Source organism: Nerophis lumbriciformis, linkage group LG19 (genome assembly GCF_033978685.3).
Source record: "Nerophis lumbriciformis linkage group LG19, RoL_Nlum_v2.1, whole genome shotgun sequence".
NCBI classification, from domain to species: Eukaryota; Metazoa; Chordata; class Actinopteri; order Syngnathiformes; family Syngnathidae; genus Nerophis; species Nerophis lumbriciformis.
This window is the reverse complement of record NC_084566.2, coordinates 4,854,125-4,878,856: the sequence shown is the minus strand read 5'-3', so window position 1 is coordinate 4,878,856 and position 24,732 is coordinate 4,854,125. Positions and strand designations below refer to the sequence as shown.

The 24,732-nt window shown below is 40.6% G+C and overlaps 1 protein-coding gene across 3 annotated transcripts in view; it reads left to right on the top strand.

The window, feature by feature from the left end:
• The window catches only part of ephb1 (EPH receptor B1), a 627,438-nt gene that overhangs the window by 153,365 nt on the left and 449,341 nt on the right, over positions 1-24,732 (top strand). The window lies entirely within an intron of this gene.

Here is a 24,732-nt window from a genome sequence, read left to right as displayed (position 1 = left end):
GCCATGGAGGCCAAGATTAGTGATTTAGAAGTAACTAAAACACTGCAGGCTGCAGATGGATGTTAGCTGCTACCTAGCTAGCCATGTCCTAAAGCACCTCTTCCTAAGGGCGTTTCAGTGTTATAACTTCAAATTTATCATTGGGAAGGATGGGGGACCGGTACTTTTTAGAGGCGGTATAGTACCGAATATGATTAATTAGAATCACGGTACTATAATAATACCGGTATACCGTACAACCCTAGTCAAGATAGTAAAAAAAATCAAAGGTTATCGAGTGTCATTCAAATGAATAGTTTTTAATTTAAGATGCAAAAAAAATAACACATTATGCCGAGTGATAAGCGTTGAAATTAGGGTGGTTCCATTTGATTTGTTTTCATATATATGTCGTTTTTCTTTTAATAATTAATTGTTTCTATTTTATTGTATGACTATCAATATTCTCATCAATATTACAGGGGGGTCTCTCTAAAAGAACACTTACACGCAATATACAAGTATATAAAAGAAAACAGACTTCAAGTCAAATATGGGGTGGAGGCGTGGTCAATATGATGTCATCATATATGTTGCATGATTGAATGATGCGTATATTTTCTTCGAAAAGGCTAAAAAATAATTTACGTATATTTAAAATCAAATCTGTGTTATCAATAATTAGTATTAACATATGTTTCTATTGTAAATCATATAGTTGTGCTCTATTATTCCATTGTTGTTTATTTTCTTACAACACATTGTACTCCCCTGGTTTATTGACATAAATTATTCTGCCCTACCTGACTTTTGGAAATTAGTTTGCGGAACATGTAAACAGTCTTTGAAATTAGAGATGAAAAAAACATCTTCAGGTTGTTTATTGGTTATCTCCACAATGAAGTTACTGTAAAACTGAGCCCACAATGAGGCTCCTGCTATTGCAGCACACACACAATACTGTGTGCGCATGCCGACACATTACGGAAATACTGTTGCTCAAACCGCAAATTCTTGATTTGGAAACAAATAACGTAGTCAAATATTTTGTAGAACACGATTGCAGGAGATGGAAGCACATTATCACCTGGAAGGAAGTGGTTCTTACTCTATCGCAAAACCATAAAAACAACAACAACAAAAAAGTATATATATATATATATATATATATATATATATCCATTTTGTACCGCTTGTATGTATATATAAATTATATATGCCTATATATGTATTGTATATTAATATATATGTTTATATATATATATATATATATATATATATATATATATATATATATATATATATATATATATATATATATATATATAAATAAAACATAATACTTGTACATATGTATATATATATATATACATATATACAAGTATTATGTTTTATATATATATATATATAAACATATATATTAATATACATACACACACACTTATATATGGTTGTATTTTTAAGAATATGCAGTATATACACAGTATATATATATATATATATATATATATATATATATATATATACAGTATATCCATCCATCCATTTTCTACCGCATATACACAGTATATATATATATATATGTATATAAATGTGTGTGTATATATATATATATATATATATATATATATATATATATATATATATATATATATATATATATATACATACAGTACATACACAGTATGTATATATACATATATATACATATATATATATATATATATATATATATATATATATATATATATATATATATATATATATATATATATATATATATATATATACATACATATATACACACACACACACACTTATATATGTTTTTTTTTTTAAGGTTATGCAACAGAGTAAGAAACACTTCCCCTTCCAGGTGATAATGTGCTTCTGCAATCACGTTCCACAAAACATTGACTACCTTATTTGTTTCCAAATCAATAATTTGATTATGAATGTATGGGTGACACTGAACGTGCGCAAACGTTTCCTAAATAATGGACCTTTGTTGAGACTTGAACACATTATTCATGTTTACATTGTTTCTTATTGAGAAATGTGCTTCAATATACCAACTTTTCTATTTATACTGTTCAAGAACCAATTATGTTTTTAAATCGAGGTTCCTCTGTATTTTTCTATCTTTTTTTTTGTAATGGTTTTTTATTGTCTTTTTTTGTGTGAATTTCCTTGATGGACAATGTGGAAAATAATTATAAAAAAAGTGGATGAGAAAATGTGAATGTTCTGCACTCCTGTTTGAATGCCAGTGTTGTATTGAGCAGAGTATAACTGCCTGCAGATGTGTGTGTGTGTGTGGAAGTAGCTCCACTCTCTAAGTGATTCTTGGCACAGTAAACAAGTTGAGACTGAATCATTAGCGCCTTTGCCGGTTGCAAATAAGTCATGCACTCCTCAATTGCCTCGATTCATCAGTTCATCATCATTAATGTTATGCTAATAAATGTTTATGCTCCTCCCAATTTTTGTATCGGCATTAATTTGTCGAGCAAAAGCTGCCCGGAATTCTCCTTTTTTTCCCCCCTTTTTTTGCATAGTGAGAGTTGGCTGAGTGGTGTGCTGATTAATCAGGGAGACACAGCGGCTCTCAGTCTTGCGTGTTGCCACTTTGTTTTCCAGGCTGGCGTGAAGACGGCAGGCTCGGTGCGCTGCGCCACCCTGGGGCTTCATCACTGTTAAGTGCTCATTCCAGCCCCGCTCAATCTTCTCTCTTTTTTTTTTTTTTTTTTTTTTTTTACCTCCGCCAGGCTGTCACTCTCACCCTCTCTTTGTCTCCACCTCGTATCCAGAGAGGATGCGAGCCTTCTGAAGCAACCTTCCACAGATCTTATTTCAGTTTGTTGCTCCAATCACAGAGCGAGGGTCCTCTTCGCCTGGCGTTGGGCATCTGGACGTGATTGTCTCATTGAATTACAAAGTGTGCCAGCGTCCTTGAGTGGCGGGGTGGGGGTGGTGTGGTGTACGTGATTAAGGGTGGATGAATGGAGAAGAAGTGTTGTGGGATGCAAAGGGAAAATCTGTGGAGAATTGTCAGCCTTATTGACTGGGAGGCTCCAGCACGTGTTCTATCGACCGGCGGCCATGCAATCATACAACTGGAGTTGCACACACACATGTTGTCAGGCTCATTTGCACACCGCAAAGACGTACATTCGCAGCTAAAACGGTGAGGGGCAATTGCGTCGCCCGGCCCTGCTGCTCTGGTTCCTTTGTGCTCCCCGCTCCGCAATATGTAACCATGTGATGCATCACGCCGCTGCTTCCTGACGTGTAATTGTGCGAAGAGAGGGCTTATCGATCGCCACCGCGGCGTCCCCATCAATGTTTAATGCAGTCTCCCTCGGTCCATCATTGCCCCCGCCCCTCGCCATATGTAGAAACTGCTCACCATTGGATATTGATCCATCATGAGCCCCTAATGAGGAGGGGGTGGGCTGTCTTAGGTTGCGGCGTCATACTTCGGCTCGGTCTTTTCGATTTGAACCAGCAAAAGCACACGGGTCACATGATTCACCGTGACTAATATTGTGCAACGTTGCCTGCGGCGGTACGTCCTGCGGCTGTGCGGGTCTTTGAATCCATCTAAGGAGGACTAGTCCGACACCTACAAGCTATTGTTTCCCAATAGATTTATGAGCCGTGCTTGCCAAGTCAGCCCTGAGCTTTCTTTATTAATACCTCTTTTTTTTCCCAAGTCTTTTGAATTTAATGTGGGTTGCCGGCAGAGCTGACATAGCAGAATGCAGGATTCTGGGCTACCCTTGAAACGTGAGGGAGTCGTCATTGGTGTGTTTTAGTCATCCTCAGTAAAACTTCAAAGGACAGTTTGTGCACTTGCACTTAGGGCTGGTCGATACATCGATATACTCGATATATCGCGGGTTTGTCTCTGTGCGATATAGAAAATGACTATATCGTGATATTCGAGTATACGTTCTCACGCCGTTGCTTTTAGCTGCGGGCATTACACTACCGTATTTTCCGCACTATAAGGCGCACCGGATTATTAGCCGCACCTTCAATGAATTACATATTTCATAACTTTGTCCACCAATAAGCCGCCCCGGATTATAAGCCGCGCCTACGCTGCGCTAAAGGGAATGTCAAAAAAACAGTCAGATAGTTCAGTCAAACTTTAATAATATATTGAAAACCAGCGTTCTAACAACTCTGTCCCAAAATGTACGCAAATGTGCAATCACAAACATAGTAAAATTCAAAATGGTGTAGAGCAATAGCAACATAATGTTGCTCGAACGTTAATGTCACAACACACAAAATAAACATAGCGCTCACCTTCTGAAGTTATTCTTCATTCGTAAATCCTTCGAATTCTTCGTCTTCGGTGTCCGAATTGAAAAGTTGCGCAAGCGTGGGATCCAAAAATGGCCGGCTCCGTCTCGTCGAAGTCATCGGATTCAGTGTCGCTGTTGTTGTGCAGCAGTTCTGTGAATCCTGCCTTCCGGAAAGCTCGGACCACAGTTGTGACCGAAATATCTGCCCAGGCATTTACGATCCACTGGCAAATGTTGGCGTATGTCGTCCGGCGCTGTCTGCCCGTCTTAGTGAAGGTGTGTTCGCCTTCGGAGCTGTGTGAAAAAAGCCACCCGGCCTCTTCGCGTAAACTTCCCTTAACCACTCGCTCATCTTTTCTTCATCCATCCATCCCTTCGAGTTAGCTTTTATGATGACGCCGGCTGGAAAGGTCTCTTTTGGCAAGGTCTTCCTTTTGAATATCACCATGGGTGGAAGTTAGCATGGCAAGCTAGAACCACAGTGAAGGATGACTTCTCATTCCCTGTGGTGCGAATATTCACCGTACGTGCTCCCGTTCCACAGTGCGGTTCACAGGAATATCAGTTGCTGTGAAATACGGTAGTAATCCGTGTGCGGATGGAGAGATTGCGTCTTTTTATGAACCGGATCCTTGTCGCTTAGTAGGAGCCATTTTGTGGTCTTTACAGATGTAAACAGGAAATGAAACGTACGGTGATATCCGCGCGTTTTTTCTTCTTCTTCCGGGGGCGGGTGGTTGCTTACAGTAGAAGAAGAAGCGCTTCCTGTTCTATGGGGGCGGGTGCTTTCCTTGGCGGTTGCTTGCGTAGAAGAAGAAGCGCTTCCTGTTCTACCGGGAAAAAAGATGGCGGCTGTTTACCGAAGTTGCGAGATCGAAACTTTATGAAAATGAATCGTAATAAAGCGCACCGGGTTATAAGGCGCACTGTCAGCTTTTGAGAAAAATTGTGGTTTTTAGGTGCGCCTTATAGTGCGGAAAATACGGTACATGCATTTCCCACTCTTTCTTGTCTCTCCTTCTCACAGAGACTTAAAGGGGAACATTATCACCAGACCTATGTAAGCGTCAATATATACCTTGATGTTGCAGAAAAAAGAGCATATATTTTTTTAACCGATTTCCGAATCCTAAATGGGTGAATTTTGGCGAATTAAACGGCTTTCTAATATTCGCTCTCGGAGCGATGACGTCACTACGTGGCGTCACATCGGGAAGCAATTCGCCATTTTCTCAAACACCTAGTCAAATCAGCTCTGTTATTTTCCGTATTTTCGACTGTTTTCCGTACCTTGGAGACATCATGCCTCGTCGGTGTGTTTTCGGAGGGTGTAACAACACGAACAGGGACGGATTCAAGTTGCACCAGTGGCCCAAAGATGCGAAAGTGGCAAGAAATTGGACGTTTGTTCCGCACACTTTACCGACGAAAGCTATGCTACGACAGAGATGGCAAGAATGTGTGGAGATCCTGCGACACTCAAAGCAGATGCATTTCCAACGATAAAGTCAAAGAAATCTGCCGCCAGACCCACATTGAATCTGCCGGAGTGTGTGAGCAATTCAGGAACAAAGGACCTCGGTAGCACGGCAAGCAATGGCGGCAGTTGGTTCCCGCAGACGAGCGAGCTAAACCCCCAATCGACCCTAGCTTCCCTGGCCTGCTGACATCAACTCCAAAACTGGACAGATCAGCTTTCAGGAAAAGAGCGCGGATGAGGGTATGTCTACAGAATATATTAATTGATGAAAATTGGGCTGTCTGCACTCTCAAAGTGCATGTTGTTGCCAAATGTATTTCATATGCTGTAAAGTCCGAGTCCATGGTTCTTGCCCGGAAAAGGGTGGAGTGCCATCTCCGGGTTGGGGGGGAGATCTTGCCCCAAGTGGAGGAGTTCAAGTACCTCGGAGTCTTGTTCACGAGTGAGGGAAGAGTGGATCGTGAGATCGACAGGCGGATCGGTGCGGCGTCTTCAGTAATGCGGACGCTGTATCGATCCGTTGTGGTGAAGAAGGAGCTGAGCCGGAAGGCAAAGCTCTCAATTTACCGGTCGATCTACGTTCCCATCCTCACCTATGGTCATGAGCTTTGGGTTATGACCGAAAGGACAAGATCACGGGTACAAGCGGCCGAAATGAGTTTCCTCCGCCGGGTGGCGGGGCTCTCCCTTAGAGATAGGGTGAGAAGTTCTGTCATCCGGGGGGAGCTCAAAGTAAAGCCGCTGCTCCTCCACATCGAGAGGAGCCAGATGAGGTGGTTCGGGCATCTGGTCAGGATGCCACCCGAGCGCCTCCCTAAGGAGGTGTTTAGGGCATGTCCGACCGGTAGGAGGCCACGAGAAAGACCCAGGACACGTTGGGAAGACTATGTCTCCCGGCTGGCTTGGGAACGCCTCGGGATCCCCCGGGAGGAGCTGGACGAAGCGGCTGGGGAGAGGGAAGTCTGGGCTTCCCTGCTTAGGCTGCTGCCCCCGCGACCCGACCTCGGATAATAGGAAGAAGATGGATGGATGGATGGATGGACGCTGTAAACCTAGTTCATAGTTGTTAGTTTCCTTTAATGCCAAACAAACACATACCAATCGTTGGTTAGAAGGCGATCGCCGAATTCGTCCTCGCTTTCTCCCGTGTCGCTGGCTGTCGTGTCGTTTTCGTCGGTTTCGCTTGCATACGGTTCAAACCGATATGGCTCAATAGCTTCAGTTTCTTCTTCAATTTCGTTTTCGCTACCTGCCTCCACACTACAACCATCCGTTTCAATACATTCGTAATCTGTTGAATCGCTTAAGCCGCTGAAATCCGAGTCTGAATCCGAGCTAATGTCGCTATAGCTTGCTGTTCTTTCCGCCATGTTTGTTTGTGTTGGCTTCACTATGTGACGTCACAGGAAAATGGACGGGTGTATATAACGATGGTTAAAATCAGGCACTTTGAAGCTTTTTTTAGGGATATTGTGTGATGGGTAAAATTTTGAATTTTTTTTTAATGGTTTTAACCATTCTGAAATTGTGATAATGTTCCCCTTTAAAACAAGCGCACCTTCTTACATACGTCACGTGTGCAACGTCACACGCTCCCGCGGAGCAGACAGGTAGTGACATGGTAACGTTAGCTGTGATGCTAACGGTGCGGTGCGGGTGGTAATACGAGAGAGAGAAGGTGCAAATCTGTTAACAAATGAAGGAAGAATTAATTCCCAAGAAAAACAGCACGGGGTCCATCGTCCGGTGGTGGTTTGGCTTCAAGCGGGAAGATGTTGAACAGTTATGCGGCAAAAGCGTTGCTACAAAAAGTAGCACCACTGCTAATGTAGCATCATTTGAAGAGTCACCCGCTAGAGCAGGGGTGTCAAACTCAAACACAGAGTGGGCCAAAATGTAAAACTGAACAAAGCCGCGGGCCAAGGTTGAACAAATAAACCTTTTAATAGGGACCCAAACAAGTTTTGCATTAAATATTGAACAAGCAAGGCTTATATAACTTTATAGTGACATGCAAAATCGAGTTTCAAATAATAATAATAATAATTAAAAAATATCAATGGCATATCAAATACATTTTAAATAAAAATGTAATGCCTATTGTCTATTTGCAGCCTTCTGAGGTAAATATCAACATTAACTTTTTCCACAGGCTAATACATTTGAAAATAAAATAATGAATAAACCAACCATTCAGGACTTTAAACTGCTCAGTTTGCAACACACTGATCTAATCTGATGATACCAAGCCAGATACCTGCCATCTTTTCTTGGATGCTAGTTCATTAATGTCGGGGCTCAGGCTTTGAGCTGAGGCAACCTTCATTATCAAACGAAGGTGTTCATCAGTCATTATATCTCGTAGTCCGCTCGGACCACAGTCTTGAGGGCGTGCCTTAAAGGCACTGCCTTTAACGTCGACTACAAGCTGTCGTCACGTCCGCTTTTCATCCATTCTAACAACGTGCCGGCCCGATCACACAATATATGCAGGCGTCTGTATGCATAAACATGTGAATGCAATGCATACTTAATCAACAGCGATACAGGTTACACAGAGGGTGCCCGTATAAACAACTTTTACACTGTTAGAAATATACGCCACACTGTGAACCCACACCAAACAAGAATGACAAACACATTTTGGGAGAACATCCGCACCGTAACACAACATAAACACAACAGAACAAATACCCAGAACCCTTTGTAGCACTAACTTTTCCCCCCCACACACACACACACACACACACACACACACACACACACACACACACACACACACACACACACACACACACACACACACACACACACACACACCTTGTAGCGTCTCGGAAGAGTTAGTGCTTCAAAGGGTTCTGGGTATTTGTTCTGTTGTGTTTATGTTGTGTTACGGTGCGGATGTTCTCCCGAAATGTGTTTGTCATTCTTGTTTGGTGTGGGTTCACAGTGTGGCGTATATTTCTAACAGTGTAAAAGTTGTTTACACGGGCACCCTCAGTGTAACCTGTATCGTTGTTGATTAAGTATGTGTTTCATTCACTAGTGTGTGTGCAGAACCCGCACATGTTATGTGACTGGGCCAGCACTCGTTGGACTGGATGAAAAGCGGATGTGACTATTATTGGGAGGGGCAGTGAAATTGGGAGTCTTCCGGGAGGGTTGGTAAGTATGAGAATTAGCGATGAATGAGGCGTTTCCGCGGCACCGCCGCTGTATATAATCGGCAGGCCAGCTCCAGTGTTAATTTGATATCCCCTCAAGGGCCAAGTGAAATTACAAATTTGGCCCGCGGGCCAGAGTTTGACACCCATGCGCTAGAGAATGAAGAGTGTTTGAAACTCCGCATGTCAACATCTCCGTTCGGTGCCACACCCACAAAATGCCCACACCCACATCAACACCGTATGAAAAAATAGTCAACAACGGAAGGAAATAATATGCCCGTTCACTTACAGTGCACATACATTGTTGATACTGAAGGCAGATTTGGTACAGCATGGAATAAGCTAAAGAATAAGCTAGCTGAATTCTGACTGGAAAAACACTCTATAAACTAAAAACAACAGCACTGTAAGGAGCATAATATGACATGAAGAGAATATGAATACTTTTAGATTTTTAGGGAAAATAAATAAAACATGACTTATCTTTAATTATGATCATGATTTCTGGTTATGTTAGGCCAGCAGAGAAGGCCTTGCTGGCCTTGACGGACCACCACTGTATAGTAGCCAGTGTTGGGACTAACGCGTTACAAAGTAACTAGTAATCTAACGCGTTATTTTTTTATATTCAGTAACTCCGTTACCGTTACTACATGATGCGTTACTGCGTTATTTTACGTTACTTTTTATGTAGTATAAAGTGTGTTTTATCGGAGGGCTGCTGTGTCGTTCTGATTCTTCTTGTGTCACAAGCCGGAGAAGAGAGAGAGACATGCGCTCTGTGTGGGTGTGTCTGAGTGTGAGTGTGGGGAGCAAAGGGGGGGGGCGTGTCTGATCATGGCGGAGCCAGAAATCGAGTTTGCTAACATGGAGATATTTTCACTACTTTTCTTTTGTCGAGCACAAAGAAAATAACATTTTAGTTAAATGTAATTTGTGCTTTGGATCAAAGATGCCATCTACTGCCCAAAACAGCAATTCAAATCTGCTGAAACAAGCTACTTAGCAACATGCTTCGACGAAGCTAGTAAAGAGAGACAGAGACTCTGATGCCACTTCACCTCCACCACCACCACCACCATTCACCGCTGAAGGTACACACACTCTGTCAATCAATGTTCCCTCTAATTGTTCATGTGTGAGCAAATGCAAAAAGTCCCTGAGCATTGAGTGGAGTCCATGTGAGCAACTTTAGACGTGCACACTGTGGCTACACCAGCAGCACACCTGTCCCAAACCTCACTAAATAACAACTTACATCTCCATCCATCCATCCATTTTCTACCGCTGGTCCCTTTCGGGGTCGCTGGAGCCTATCTCAGCTGCATTCGGGCGGAAGGCAGTGTACACCCTGGACAAGTCCCCACCTCATCACAGGGCCAACACAGATAGACAGACAACATTCTCTTATTATTAGAATCAAATGACAGCAGTCATTTCCATTTCTAATATAAGTATTTAGGCCCACTTATAATGACAATAACAAAAAATATTGTTTTTCATGAACTGTGTACTTGTATTGTTTGTCTGGGTGGAGGTCCTGCTTTGGAAATAATTTGTACCCCTTTCAGACATTGCATTTAGTTCCCATTAAAACATTCACATGTTGCACAATGAGATGTAAGCAGGGGATCATGTGTACATTCCTGCAACTTCCTGTTTGTAAAAAATATATTTTTATTAGTATTTATTTAATATACTAACAGCATTTAATGATTAATATTTATAAATTAAGATTCCTAATAAATGACACTAGAATAAGCACACATTTGATTGGTAAATCATAGTGTAACGACCTGGAATGACACTTTATGTGTGGTGTTGGAGTTGTCCGACTTTTTGTGTGGCTGTAAACGCATCACTGGCTAAGTGCCATATGTGCAAGTGTTGGCGCACGTGAGAGAGCGAGCGGCTGCTGTTGATATAACAAAGTTGCTTTTGGTCTGGTTTGTACTGCAGAAAATGACCAGTTTTGCTAGATATCATTTTTTTTACTAATGTTTTGGTGATGTGTTTATGGCCGACAGTAAAGAGTTTTGCTCAGTAAAGTGATGGATGGAATTCATGTCCTCAAAGCGTCTCGACAGACGTTACAATATTTGAACAATGATGACGAAAACGGTTTTCTCTGTCGTGTCCGTGTCGTGTCGAAAATTGTTATGCGCTTATTTTTTTATTTGATTTTGTGCATGGCATATATTTGAGCAGTGCGCAATTGCACATGCGCGCTCCTGAGAGGGAACGTTGCTGTCAATTCTCTTTTATACTCTTTCATTCTAGACTTCGAGAGTGTTTGATTATCACATCACTCTAAATGTATAGACTATAAAGTTCACAAACATAAAGAGGGATCCTAGTGGGCCAGGCCAATCTTTCCTTATCTCTAAACTAAAACTGGGGAAATGTGTAGTGTTCTGGGTTTCAGACATGATTTTGTATAAGAATTACTTGAGGAAGAAAATGCCTGGTTAGACTTTGTGTATGTAGTGTGTGCCTTTCTTGGTTTACATCTATGCTGTTATTATGCTGTTTGTTACTTATGTATGTTATGTTGCAGCTATTTAAAATAGTTTTGTCAATTTGTTCTGGCCAGAAACAAATTGGCCTTTGTAACATATCTTTGTCTTTGTGTGTTGTATGTAGACCACATGGCTTAGCAGAGTTGAGTGATGCAAATGCATGTCAAGTTGATCAACACATTGTATTATTCTCCAGTGCAATAACAGTACTGAAATGAAGGCTAAAAGGGCATTAATTGGAGCTTTAAAAAAAAAAGAAAAAATAAGTAACTAAATAGTTACTTTTCACAGTAACGCATTACTTTTTGGTGTAAGTAACTGAGTTAGTAACTGAATTACTTTTGAAATGAAGTAACTAGTAACTGTAACTAGTTACTGCTTTTCAGTAACCAACCCGACACTGATAGTAGCTTACCACCACCAATACGTAGTGAATCTCCTTGTAAGACAATTGCTGACATTAAATAATGACTCTGTCGAGAATCGAACCCACGGCTTGTGGCATAAAAGGTAAATGCGTTGACCTTTACGCATCCAGTGAAGTCAGCACAATGCATTTATATATATTGTTTTGTTTCGATTTTGTCGAATTCATACTGCTCACGGAGCGATTACATTTGCCCTCAAATTCAATATCTTTCACCGTTATTTGATTCTCATTTAAAAATAAAATGTTTATTTTCTATCCAGATTCCAAACAGACCGTGGCTTTCAAATGGCCACACTTTCAATGAAGCTTTGGCGGTTTATGTGTTGTTGAATAGCCTCGCAATATCGGAACTGCGTCACGAAGTGGCCTCGTCATTTCCGGCTCCTCACCTACATGAAGCAAGGCTCGATACGGGCTCCGTGGAAACATCCCCTCCATTCCTCGACACACTGAAGCCTCGGCACATTTTGTCACATCACAAGTTTAAGCTAGGGTTGTACGGTATACCGGTATTAGTATAGTATCGCGGTACTAAGGAGTCAAAAACGGTACTATACCCTGAAAAATACCGGTTCGCCATTTATTTTTTTTAACGGGCATTATCGTGCGTCGTCACGTCGTGACATTGCTGCTTTTACAAGAAGAGGAGCATGTTCGGCAGCACACAGAGTACTTACAAGCAGACACAGGGTGTAGACAGAAAAGAGAGAATGGACGCATTTTGGTGTAAAAACTAAAGATAAAGGTGAAGTTATAACACTGAAACGCCCTCAGGAAGAGGTGCTTTAAGACATAGCTAGCTAGCTAGCAGCTAACATCCATTCACAGTCGGCAGTGTTTTAGCTACTTCTAAATCACTAATCCTGGCCTCCATGGCGACAAATAAAGTGAGTTTTTTACAAGTTCCGTTATCACTGGAGGACAAGATTATAGCTAAATATGCTTCACTACACACCGTAGGAGGATACAATAGCTCACTGGTGTCACAATGTAAACAAATGCCATGGGTGGATCTACACCTGACATCCACTGTAAGGATACCAAGTACAAAAGTGTATCTCATCAATACAACTATGATTACATCAATACATGAAGACTTTCAATATGACCAATGTATGATCCTGCAACTACTTGGTATCGGATCGATACCTACATTTGCGGTATCATCCAAAACTAATGTAAAGTATCAAACAAGAGAAGAATAAGTGATTATTACATTTTAACAGAAGTGTAGATAGAACATGTTAAAACAGAAAATAAGCAGATATTAACAGTAAATGAACAAGTAGATTAATAATATTTTTTACAGTTTGTCCCTCATAATGTTGACAAAATAGAATGATAAATGACACAATATGTTACTGCATACATCAGCAGACTAATTAGGAGTCTTTGTTTGTTTACTTACTACTAAAAGACAAGTTGTCTAGTATGTTCACTATTTTATTTAAGGACTACATTGCAATGAGAAACATATGTTTAATGTACCCTAAGATGTTTTGTGCAAATAAAGACAATGATGCCATTTTTTGTGGTCCCCTTTATTTAGAAAAGTATTGCAATACATTTTGGTACCGGTACCAAAATATTAGTCTCGAGACAACCCTAGTAGAAGCACGCTACCAATTGGCTGACCACTCATTCCCATTCACACACCAGTGTGGGCAGCACTGGGAGCAAAGACACAAAGGCGGCGATTAGGCTGGCGAAAGCTGAATTCGTACCAGAAATGAACTGAATTAACAGCACCTGTGCTGGTTCCAGCAGGAAGTGCACTCCATTTTGCTTCAGAACATAATCCATCAACAACTGCACATAATTAGAGTTTATGAGGCCCATTCCTCATTAGAGCCACCGGATATAAGACAACACCTTTTTTTCGACAATCTCATTGAAATAATATTCCATTTGTCATATCTAATTATATTTCTTGGCTGCGTGATAGTTGTTGACTGATGACTTTGTTCATCACCATTATCTAAAAATTAGCACCAGAACTGCTCCTTTGTTGTTGACTCATTTGCTACAAGGCTCCGTGTGTCGCGGCTGCATCTCTCCACTTGTGTGTGTGTGTGTGTGTGTGTGTGTGTGTTTCTACCCTTCTTGAGACACCAAGAAGGAGAAGTAGCTTCCATATGAGGAGGTGTGAACAAGTGATGACATAAACCATGGTCCCAATAACATTGCATCTAATAGAGAATGTCTCATTTGCACCCCTGGTGGTGAAATCTATCAAAATAAGGGTGGTCCCAAAAAAGGAGGGATTTTTCAAATTGAGCGTGTGTCGCTTTTAGAAGTGCTCCGCCTCTGGTCAACATATGAAATAACAAGTGTGTGTAAGATATTGAAATGCGCCCCCTTTTGGCCAAAATTAATTTAAAAAAAATAAATAAATATGTATGTAGAGACATACTGTAATGACTTGAAGTAAATAATGAAGATTAAAAAACAATTACAAACAAAAAAATGTAAAAAATTTAATCAATTAACTAAAAGCAGTCTTTTGCTCACAATGTGTCGACTTTTTTCTTATAAAATTGGGAACAACTTCTCATATTCTTTCTGTTTCTGTAATATTGCAATATTTTCTCGTAAAATTATTACTTTTTTATGTAAAATTATTACTTTTTAATGCAAAATGTTGACACTTGTCATATAAAATTCTGACTGTTATCACAATATTGCCAATTTTGTTGTTGTTCTTGTAAAATAGTGAACTTTTTTGAGTAAAATTATGACTTTTGTCATAATTTTGCCAAATAAAAATCAGATTATTATAATATTGCCAACATTTTTAAGTTTTCTTAGAAAATTTTGACTTTTGTCAAGTGAAATTACAACTCCTTTCATAAAATTGCCAACATTTTAAGTAGAGATGTCCGATTATATCGGCCTGCCGATATTATCGGCCGATGAATGCGTTAAAATGTAATATCGGAAATTATCGGTATCAGTTTTTTTTATCGTTTTTTTATTTTTTATTTTTTATTTTTTATTTTTATTAAATCAACATAAAAAACACAAGATACACTTACAATTAGTGCATCAACCCAAAAAACCTCCCTCCCCCATTTACACTCATTCACACACAAGGGTTGTTTCTTTCTGTTATTAATATTCTGGTTCCTACATTATATATCAATATATATCAATACAGTCTGCAAGGGATACAGTCCGTAAGCACACATGATTGTGCGTGCTGCTGGTCCACTAATAGTACTAACCTTTAACAGTTAATTTTACTCATTTTCATTAATTACTAGTTTCTATGTAACTGTTTTTATATTGTTTTACTTTCTTTTTTATTCAAGACAATATTTTAAATGTATTTATTTTATTTTATTTTATTTTATTTTTTTTAAAAAGTACCTTATCTTCACCATACCTGGTTGTCCAAATTAAGCGTAATAATTTTTTAATATCCACGACTGTATATATCGGTTGATATCGGTATCGGTTGATATCGGTATCGGTAATTAAAGAGTTGGACAATATCGGAATATCGGATATCGGCAAAAAGCCATTATCGGAAATCCCTAATTTTAAGCTTTTCTTGTAAAATTGCGACTGTTATTGAGTAAAATTCCAACATTTATCATATCGCAGTTGTTCTTGTAAAATCTTGACTTGCATTGAGTAAAAGTACGACTTTTATTATAATACTGCCAAAATTCCAAGTTTTTCTTGTGAAATTGTGACCTTCTTGTGAAATTCCAACTTATTTTTCACAACAGGCTTTTTTATATTTGCATAGTTTGTATATATTATTAATGTTGTAAATACACATTCATATATATCTAGAAAGGGTGGTCCTAAAAAGGTAGCCATTTTTCATAGGTCTCAAGAAGGTAACAAATACAATAATGTGTGTGTGTGTGTGTGTGTGTGTGTGTGTGTGTGTGTGTGTGTGTGTGTGTGTGTGTGTGTGTGTGTGTGTGTGTGTGCGTGTGTGTGTGTGGGTGTGTGTTTGAGCGACTGCAAAGCAGGCTCTGACTCACCTGGTCCTTTGACAGCAGCATTGTTTTGCATGCATTAATCACAGGTAGGGTTCTAACCATATGAACATTTCATGACCAAAATGACATCATTATTATCATCGCGGTATTGTTGAATGTGCTCAAAAAGTACTTAGAGACACTTAAAAAAAAAAAAAAAACTCCAGTCAATAGTCACTGCGGTAGAAAAACCCACTGTTTTGCATGTTTTGTGCCTCTTATGCTTCACTGATAGTGATTTAGTATTTTATCTGCTTTAATGGCTAAGCACTTTAAGATTGATTGCAAAAAAAAAAGCGCATAACAAATAAAATCTCTTATCTATTATTTCTGGCAGGTGTTGTGTCCTACTGTGTTCAGCAGTCCTTGAACGCAGCGTATTCCTCGGAGTATAGAACGATCCCAGTCTAAGAGAGCACAGCTTCTATGTCCGATGGCTGAGATGCTCTGACAGCGATGTGTTTATGTAAGTTTAGATCGGGGTATGTTGTTTCTTATGGGGAAATACGTTAATGTTCCTTGTTTTCATGTTAGCATTTAAGCTAGCGAGCTGTCTGTCATTCCATGAGTGAAGTTATCAATCAGAGTTTTTCGATCGTTTTATGTTAATATGGTAGTGGCCTAGTGGTTAGAGTGTCCGCCCTGAGATCGGTAGGTTGTGAGTTCAAACCCCGGCCAAGTCATACCAAAGACTATAAAAATGGAATCCATTACCTCCCTGCTTGGCACTCCACATCAAGGGTTGGAATTAAGGGTTAACTCACCAAAAATTATTCTCGGGCGTGGCCACCGCTGCTGCTCACTGCTCCCCTCACCTCCCAGGGGTGAACAAGGGGATGGGTCAAATGCAGAGGACAAATTTCACCACACCCAGTGTGTGTGTGATAATCGTTGGTACTTTAACTTTTTAACTTTAATACCGTATTTTTCGGAGTATAAGTCGCACCGGAGTATAAGTCGCACCTGCCGAAAATGCATAATAAAGAAGGAAAAAAACATATATAAGTCGCACTGGAGCCCGGCCAAACTATGAAAAAAACTGACTTATAGTCCGAAAAATATGGTACTAACCGCCAGGAGTGATACCGTTTATCGTTACGTCCCTAATCACAAGACTGTGGACCCTGTTTTTTTACAGTGTTTATTTATTTTTTTCAGAAAACATTGCCATCTTATACTCTGGTAAAATCGGTAATTGTGGTAACTGCTGTTCATATAAGGATATGTGTAGAATAATTGATCATGTTCGGAAAGGCCTCTTAAAACAAGGAACACATCCCAAGGGCCAGTGGACAGGTGTATTGGCCCCGCCCTACCACTAATAACCACTTACCATACTCCATTTACTCATTTGCTATTCTCCATAGGTCACCTCTCCCACGGGCATTTGACCCATTTGTCTCCACCTTTACCATCTTATGCCTTCTCCCCTCCCCTTTCCCTCTTACAAAAGGAAACAGCCCTGCCAGCGCTTGTGCGATTTGACTAAGTCTTGTGTGATTTCCCCAGAGAAAGTTGTTGGCAGCCCCCGCCACGTTGGCTGGTTTCACGCTCTACTTCCACAGGGCCTCCCCAGTTGAGGGCTTTTGGAACAGGATGGTCTTAAGGAAATTGGGGATGGATGCCGGGTTGTCATTGTGGTCGTACACTGGAAATTGCTCTTGGAGTCAGCTTGAGAATGTTGTAGCACACTAATTGGTATCATGTCTGTGGACAGCTTCACCCAAAAATAAGAACGTTGAGGACACTCGTGGTTTGTCGTTCACTGCCGGTGTGCTCGATTCATGATCAAACCAAGACCACTTGAAGTACGGATGACAGGCTTCCTTTGAAATGGTTTCCAAGTCATTGCGAGTTCACCGCTTCCTTAAAACGCGACATCTGCGGGGGCCACGCTTTGCTGAGAGGAGAAGGCAAGGAGGTGGGAGCCAAAGGGGCTGGAACGTCTCCTTGAAGGAGCGACTGAGAGTCTGCAGCTTGCAATCCATCTCTTGCATCAACAACACGTGTGGGTGTCGCCAGCCAACTGTTTGCTGTGCAAAATGGATCGCATCCAAGTCAGCAACACTCCACTGACATCCTGTAGACCATGGGTGTCAAACTCTGGCCCGCGGGCCAAATTTGGCCTGCCGTGTAATTTCACTTGGCCCTTGAGGCGATATCAAATTAACCCTAGAGCTGGCCCACCGATTATATTCAGCGGCGGTTCCGCGGTAACACCGCATTCACCGCTAATACATACTTGCCAACCCTCCTGGGAGACTCTCAAATTTCATTGCCCCTCCCAAAAATCGTCACGTCCGCTTGTCACCCAGTCTAACGAATGCTGGCCCTGTCACATAATGTGTGCGGCTTCAGCACGCACACACACGTGAATGCAAACGCATACTTGGCCAACAGCAATACAGATTACACTGGCGGTGCCCGTATAAATAACTTTAACACTGTTAGAAATATGCGCCACACCAAACAAGAATGACAAACACATTTCGGGAGAACATCCGCACAGTAACACAACATAAACACAACAAAACAAATACCCAGAATCCCATGCAGCCCTAACTCTTCCGGGCTGCAATATACACACCCGCTACCACCAAACCCCGCCCCCCCCAACCCTGCCCACCTCAACCGACGCACAGAGGGGGGGGGGGGGTTTGGTGGTAGCGGGGGTGTATATTGCAGCCCGGTGTTGTGCCGGATAATGCACCCCCGTCGTAGAATGCACCCCCTGACGGGAGTGTTGTATCAACTAAAGCCCACACTTAAAGTTTCCACGTGCAAGATTGAATCTATTTAAAAAAGTTATTTAATAAGAAGCCAAAAGTTGAAAATCAATAATGTTCGTGTTGGAGGAGTTGTGAATGAATGAAATATGAAATCCGTGCTGCAGTCTGCAGGTGTACCTAATGTTGTGGCCCAGCTGCGACTGCATTCATTCACAACTCCTCCAACTCCTCCAACATTATTGTTTTAGCACTTTTGGCTTCTTATTAAATAACTTTTTTAAATAGATTCAATCTTGCACGTGAAAACTTTAAGTGTGGGCTTTAGTTGATGTAACACTCCCGTCAAGGGGTGCATTCTACCCCGGGGCTGCATTATCCGGCACAATACTGCATGGGATTCTGGGTATTTGTTTTGTTGTGTTTATGTTGTGTTACTGTGCGGATGTTCTCCCGAAATGTGTTTGGTGCGGATTCACAGTGTGGCGCATATATCTAACAGTGTTAAAGTTATTTATACGGGCACCGTCAGTGTAACCTGTATCGCTGTTGGCCAAGTATGCATTGCATTCACATGTGTGTGCGTCCTGAAGCCGCACATATTTTGTGATCGGGCCGGCACGTTGTTGGAATGGATGAAAAGCAGACGTGACGACAGCTCGTGGAGGACGATAAACACACTGCCTTTAAAGCACGGCCCCAAGACTGTGGTCCGGGTGGACTATGAGGTATAATGACTGATGAACAACTTTGTTCGATAATGAAAGATGCCTCAGCCCAAAGCCTGAGCCCCGACATTAATGAACTAGCATCCAAGAAAAGATGGCAGGTATCTGGCTTGGTATCATCAGATTAGATCAGTGTGTTGCAAACTGAGCAGTTTAAAGTCCTGAATGGTTGGTTTATTCATTGTTATTTTATTTTCTAATTCATTAGCCTGTGGAAAAAGTTAATGTTGATATTTACCTCAGAAGGCTGCAAATAGAAAAGAGGCATTCAATTTTCATTTAAATTGTATTTGATATGCCATTGATATTTTTTTATTATTATTATTATTTGAAACTCGATTTTGCATGTCACTATAAAGTTATACAAGCCTTGCTTGTTCAATATTCAATGCAAAACTTGTTTGGGTCCCTATTAAAAGGTTAATTTGTTCAACCTTGGCCCGCGGCTTTGTTCAGTTTTACATTTTGGCCCACTCTGTATTTGAGTTTGACACCCCTGCTGTAGACGATCACTCAGGACCGGCGTTCACCTCCTTGCCTCCAAACACAACAAAGGCTGTGGAAAGAGATGTGGAAAAAAGTGAAATATGTCCTGGTCGGCTCTCAAAAAGATCGAAAGTTGGGGCCAGAGAAAGGCTTCGCTAAATTATGGCTTCCCAAATCACGTTGCGAAGGCCAACATGTCCATCACTCCATAAATATGTGTCTGTGAACGATATCAATCAATACTGAGCCACTAAACATCTCCTATGAGATTTCCAACAAATTTATGGACTGTGTGTCACCGAGGAACAATGCAAAAGGGAAGCCACGGCTTCAAACTTTTCCACCGGTAAAGTTTTATCTCCTCCGGGGATGTTGTCATTTTTCCTTTCTCGATAAACCTTCCATGTCTTGTGCAGTCTTCTGGTGATAGTAGACAAAGTGGTGTTTGTGCTTCTTAGGGGATGGGATAGGTCTCTTCCTGCGATTGTGAGACCCTGAAGAAGAACGATAACAACCCTGTATGAACAGTATTGTCCACTCGTCCTTGTGTTGTACATGAACAATCAGTATTGCAGGAAAACAAAATATGCAGTTGGTCATCCCTGGGCAGATGTAACTTCCTCTCCTCTGGGTAGAACTTCTGAAAGTGCCTCATGGGGTTTCTTTCTATTCATCCAGCCGGACATTTGTGGGGCTCGTGGTGACTTTATACAACTCTACCATTGTTAGCGGCGTAGCATTGACCTATATGTCTTGGTTTATCCTTGTGATTGATTGGCAACTAGTCCAGGGTGTAGTCTGCCATTTGCCCAAAGTCAGCAGGTTTTTCTGCGAGTACAAATGGTAGGATATGGACAGATGGGTGGAATTATGGGGTCTGGTCCTCGATAATTTTCTGTAGCATTACCCCTGGTCTTATCGTTTAATACTTTTGTGTTGGGATGCTTTTCGTTTTGTTTTTTTACATCGACTTTCAATCCATATCGACTATTAATTGTGCTGTCATTAGCTATGACCAAAGTCCTGAATCGTATCCAGTTTAAAGTTATGGAATCTTTTTAACAGAAAACTGCTATAGTTTTCACATACTGTCTTCTGAAAAAGACAGGTTGTCTTATATTCAATGGAAAACATTTTGGGATTTTAATCAACATTTAAAATACTTCCTTGTGGTGCGGATCAGTGTTTTTAACCCTAGGCCCGCAAGTGCCCCCTAGTAGGGCTGCCAAGAAATATCAGTTTTTTCAGCTGTGGTCCATGTAGTCTGCGGCAGTACTCAGTTGTAATACACTTTTCCATCAGTTGTGGCAGTAATGATCATCTCAAATGAACAGAAGAAGTCTACGGCTAAAGTCATAGATACGTTTCTTAAAGGCCTACTGAAACCCACTACTACTGACCACGCAGTTTGATAGTTTATATATCAATGATGAAATCTTAACATTGCAACACATGCCAATACAGCCGGGTTAGCTTACTAAAGTGCAATTTTAAATTTTGCGCGAAATATCCTGCTGAAAACGTCTCGGTATGATGACGTCTGCGCGTGAGTCACGGATTGTAGAGGACATTTTGGGACAGCATGGTGGCCAGCTATTAAGTCGTCTGTTTTCATCGCAAAATTCCACAGTATTCTGGACGTCTGTGTTGGTGAATCTTTTGCAATTTGTTCAATGAACAATGGAGACAGCAAAGAAGAAAGCTGTAGGTGGGAAGCGGTGTATTGCGGGCGGCTGCAGCAACACAAACACAGCCGGTGTTTCATTGTTTACATTCCTGAAAGATGACAGTCAAGCTTTACCATTGGCCTGTGGAGAACTGGGACAACAGAGACTCTTACCAGGAGGACTTTGAGTTGGATGTGCAGACGCTGTACCGTGAGTTCGCATGCAGCTGCGGCTTCCAAACATTTGATCGCTTGCCCTTAGGTGCGTGCCGCTATGTGCATGTCACGTACGTAACTTTGGGGACTTTGGGGAAATATATGTGCTGTATGAACTTTGGGGAGGTGAACGGTACTTTGGGCTGTGGGATTGAGTGTGTTGTGCAGGTGTTTGAGTTGTATTGGCGGGTTATATTGACGGGAGGGGGGAGGTGTTTGTTATGCGGGATTAATTTGTGGCATATTAAATATAAGCCTGGTTGTGTTGTGGCTAATAGAGTATATATATGCCTTGTGTTTATTTACTGTTTTAGTCATTCCCAGCTGAATATCAGGTCCCACCCGCCTCTCACAGCATCTTCCCTATCTGAATCGTTCCCACTGCCCTCTAGTCCTTCACTCTCACTTTCCTCATCCACAAATCTTTCATCCTCGCTCAAATTAATGGGGAAATCGTCGCTTTCTCGGTCCGAATCGCTCTTGCTGCTGGTGGCCATGATTGTAAACAATGTGCAGATGTGAGGAGCTCCACAACCTGTGACGTCACGCGTCTGCTACTTCCGGTAGAGGCAAGGTTTTTTTATCAGCGACCAAAAGTTGCGAACTTTATCGTCGATGTTCTCTACTAAATCCTTTCAGCAAAAATATGGCAATATCGCGAAATGATCAAGTATGACATAGAATGGACCTGCTATCCCCGTTTAGATAAGAAAATCACATTTCAGTAGGCCTTTAAGCGCAACAATTATGACTTAAGTAGTGAAGCTGTATTTTCATTTGCATTTTGATTTTATTGATAGTTTAATTAATAAACATATTCATGATTAATTTAGTTTACTTTAACAACACCTAATTGTACGTACATTTATTTTTGTCAGTTATTTACGGTTCCCTTATTAACCAGTACATTTGGTTATTACTTATTTTTCTAATCAGCCTGACCTAAGCCTAAAGTTTGTGTTAAATAAATGATGATCGCTTTGATGAACACATGGTTTCATATCATTTGACAAGGTTGTAAACAGTAAGTACGTTAGATATTACTGAATGCACTAGGGTAAGATGTCTAATTTAGTGTTAATATTTGTTGTGAAAAAGGTTAAAAAAGGTTAACAAACCCTGGTCTAGATAATACACATGGGAGATGCTTTGGTGTACATTTAGTGGAGTATAACTTTTGCTTCAGTCAATTTTATAACACGTTTTTTTGAGTCTGTCTCCAAGATGTCCGCGAATGAAACCACACCCCACACTCTCCAAATGTACCATCATTTTCATGCATAGCTAGCGTCGTTGGCATTAACTAACATTCTAACACGTCTACAAGTGTCTGTGTTAGTAATATTAACTTACAACGGCATTATGATTGTATTGTTTCACTTTCACAAATTACTCAGGAAATTCACCAAAAAACGTCACCGTGGAGTTATTGAGTCTGTTCAGTTGATTGGAGAGCTAGCTTCAGCTGCTAGTGGGTCCATGACGAAGACTTTAGTTTTTAGCCGTTTTACTGCTGTGTTACAGGCACCATTTGGAAATAATTACGGAATGTAAATAAACAATTATAAAAATGTTGTGTGTGAATAACTCATTTCACAACATATATATATATATATATATATATATATATATATATATATATATATATATATATATATATATATATATATATACGCGGCTTATACAAACCCCGTTTCCATATGAGTTGGGAAATTGTTAGATGTAAATATAAACGGAATACAATGATTTGCAAATCCTTTTAAGCCCATATTCAATTGAATGCACTACAAAGACAAGATATTTGATGTTCAAACTCATAAACTTATTTTTTTTTTTTTGCAAATAATATAATAATAATAATGATAATAATAATAATTAACTTAGAATTTCATGGCAGCAACACGTGCCAAAGTAGTTGGGAAAGGGCATGTTCACCAATGTGTTACATAGCCTTTCCTTTTAACAACACTCAGTAAACGTTTGGGAACTAAGGAGACACATTTTTTAAGCTTCTCAGGTGGAATTCTTTCCCATTCTTGCTTGATGTACAGCTTAAGTTGTTCAACAGTCCGGGGGTCTCTGTTGTGGTATTTTAGGCTTCATAATGCGCCACACATTTTCAATGGGAGACAGGTCTGGACTACAGGCAGGCCAGTCTAGTACCCGCACTCTTTTACTATGAAGCCATGTTGATGTAACACGTGGCTTGGCATTGTCTTGCTGAAATAAGCAGGGGCGTCCATGGTAACGTTGCTTGGATGGCAACATATGTTGCTCCAAAACCTGTATGTACCTTTCAGCATTAATGGCGCCTTCACAGATGTGTAAGTTACCCAAGTCTTGGGCACTAATACACCCCCATACCATCACAGATGCTAGCTTTTCAACTTTGCGCCTATAACAATCTGGATGGTTCTTTTCCTCTTTGGTCCGGAGGACACGACGTCCACAGTTTCCAAAAACTTGTTGATGCAGTACAGCCTGAGGGATCAAAGGTCACGGGCTTAGCTGCTTACGTGCAGTGATTTCTCCAGATTCTCTGAACCCTTTGATGATATTACGGACCGCAGATGGTGAAATCCCTAATTTCCTTGCAATAGCTGGTTGAGAAAGGTTTTTCTTAAACTGTTCAACAATTTGCTAACGCATTTGTTGACAAAGTGGTGACCCTCGCCCCATCCTTGTTTGTGAATGACTGAGCATTTCATGGAATCTACTTTTATACCCAATCATGGCACCCACCTGTTCCCAATTTGCCTGTTCACCTGTGGGATGTTCCAAATAAGTGTTTGATGAGCATTCCTCAACTTTATCAGTATTTATTGCCACCTTTCCCAACTTCTTTGTCACGTGTTGCTGGGATCAAATTCTAAAGATAGTGATTATTTGCAAAAAAAAAAAAGTATATCAGTTTGAACATCAAATATGTTGTCTTATAGCATATTCAACTGAATATGGGTTGAAAATGATTTGCAAATAATTGTATTCCGTTTATATTTACATCTAACACAATTTCCCAACTCA